Below are 2,695 nucleotides of genomic sequence, written 5' to 3' on the forward strand. Positions count from 1 at the left end.
TACCTACACCTTCTGATAATTGAAATACCTCTGCTCCTCTACCTCTAAAGGGTTAACCCTTTGTCGTGTGGCAGTGAAAGGGTTAACCTTCCGTATTGTCACAGTGAAAGGGTTAACGGCACTCAGCGTGAACCCTCTCACTCTGCTCTTAGCAGCCCATCCACAGGTCAATAGGTCAGCCAGGGTGGGGGGGGGGGGGGGGGGGGGGGGCTCATAGTGAGGTCATAGGCTTGCAAAGCTCCTGAGCGGTACAGTACAGTAAGACCCCGTCCCACAGCTCTGCGGTGAGCCCCTCCACCCGCCCCAACTGTGGGGGGGCAGTCTAGCGGAAACGATGCCTCCGGTCCTTTACCAGCCCTGGTGGAGCCCGGAGGAGGAAGGCATCGGGTCTACGGGTCTCAGGGGAGAGCGCCTGAGAGTAGATTCAGATGTCGAGGAAGAGACTTCTTCGCTATAGCGGGGACGGAGGGGGAGGGGGGGGGGGGGGGGGGCATTTAGTCTTTTACCTAGGGGAGGGGGGCGAGCCACACAGGATACAGTAAAGGCTGTGTGTAGAGAGAGAGAGAGAGACAGAGGGAGTAATGTCTCTCCCTCAGACAAAATGAAAAAGTATGTGCGGGTATTGAGGTTTCCCTGCCTCTCCTAAAGGATGATGGTGGAGGAAAAACAGGCAATTGTGTTTCATTACGTTGTTCTGTATCTGTTCTGTATAATCTCTGTTCTTATGATACCAGATGACCCGCAATTCCCACAACGAGCTCCTTCTATCCCCTTACTGTACCTGAAAAAACTGAAAACAGAGGAATGATTTATTTTTATTATCGAGAGCTACTTTTCTTTTTCTCTCTTTCTCTATAATCACTACTTGAGCAATGGGCTCCGTGTGGAGATTTTCTATGCCATCAAGGGAGCAATATGGGTTTGGTTTGTGTTTGGTTTTGATATAGCACTGTTTAAGTGTGCAGCAGAGGAAAAGACCATAATGTATTATCTACACTCGTCTGACAGTCTCTCTTCCTCTCCCATTTGTCTACCAACCACAGTTCTCTCTCTCTCTCTCTCTCTCTGTCTCTCTTTCCCTTACTCTCTGTCTATCCATGACCACTCAAAGAGTTTCTCTCTCTCTCTCTCTCTCTCTCTCTCTCTCTCTCTCTCTCTCTCTCTCTCTCTCTCTCTCTCTCTCTCTCTCTCTCTCTCTCTCTTTAACTTTCCTTTACCCCCAAGTCTTTATATATCCCTTCCAGTATATGTCTCCCTGCGCCAACTTGATTCTCAGAAAGCCTGAAGGAGTCTTTGTCTGATCTGACACATAAAAAAAAACAGTGCAGAAACAAAAGTCAGAGTGATGCAACTTGCTCCATTTCTCTCTGTTTTTTCTCTCCCGTTCCCCTCTCTGCCTCTCCGTCTGTAGCCAGGAGGTCTGTCAGGCTGGCGTCGTATGGGTTATGGATTTATCCTCTGTTTGCCAAGAGTTAATTCCTGTTCTTTTTCGTAACCTCTACCTGTCACACGGGGTAGGAGGTTTTTTTCAGGGTTTTTTTCTCCTCTGGAATCTTTGAGAGGAAGAAGCTTTTATGTTTTCACTTTTCACATGACAATTCAGTCGTAATTCTCTAGAGGTTGAGTGCTTTCAGGTGATATATCACATACACACTCCCAAGTGATTCGGATTGACTTCACTACCGCAAATACATGAGCTGTCCAAGGACATTTCAAAACAAAATATATATATACAGTGCTATGGTCTCAGCGGATCCGTCATTGAACTTGCCACCTTGAGCCCATATTGAGCCGTCGCATTTAGAAAGAAATGTGGAGCAGGGGGTGTCTTTCTAGAAACTGGGACACATGTATAGAATGATGAATGGACTTGCTCCCAGCTCCCTGCATTGTCCTGAGTGGCCAAGTCCACGGCTGGCATCAGTGGTGGACGAAGTACACCATTCCTTTACTTAAAGTAAAAGTAGAAATACCCAGATAATGAGTACTCTGGTAAAAGTAAAAGTCATCCATTAAATTGTACTTAAGTAAAAGTAGAGAAGTATTTGCTGTACTTGAGTATCTAAAGTAAAAGTATGCAATCTACATGTGTATTCCAGTACTTGGGAGCATTCAATCGTCGATCCATTGACCTCTAAAGGTTATGGTAAAGTGGTATGTGGTCCAGTTATGCTGCTCTGATTATGTCATCTTGAAGTTGACAGGCTTCAAATGTGCAAGTAATACTTTTGTTCTGGTGCTATTTATTTATTAATTTTCAAATGACTTTCTGTGCCATCCTTGTACGCATTATTCATTATTGTATGTACATTTTAAGTACTGAATAAAAAATGGAATCAAATTATTCCTATCAAAGAGTTGTTGCTGTCACAACTTCATAAAGCCAAAACTGATCTCTTCTTTACACAACTACGGCAGGGTAGAAATCCCGATGTTTATCCTGTGTGTGTGTGGACACATGTAATGGCAGGATTAAGCCCTAGGGCCCAGGGCGTAACCTCAAGTAAATGTCCTTAACCCTCAATCCAGACGTTTGGAGAGTGGCATTTTGTTCTATTACGTAGTGTCTCATTGCACTTATTCGAGTGCCGAGATGATGTATGAGAGATGAGTGAGTGAGTACGGGGCGGCTTGAGGTTCCTGATTGCTATGGGGTGTGCGTCTGATTAATGTCTTGCTTCATAGATGCCCATGA

General features: G+C 45.2%; 1 protein-coding gene across 1 annotated transcript in view; it reads left to right on the top strand.

The window, feature by feature from the left end:
* The window catches only part of sema3fa (sema domain, immunoglobulin domain (Ig), short basic domain, secreted, (semaphorin) 3Fa), a 51,495-nt gene that overhangs the window by 37,699 nt on the left and 11,101 nt on the right, over positions 1 to 2,695 (top strand).

This window comes from Notolepis coatsorum (genome assembly GCF_963971535.1).
Source record: "Notolepis coatsorum genome assembly, chromosome: 6".
Lineage (NCBI taxonomy): Eukaryota > Metazoa > Chordata > Actinopteri > Aulopiformes > Paralepididae > Notolepis > Notolepis coatsorum.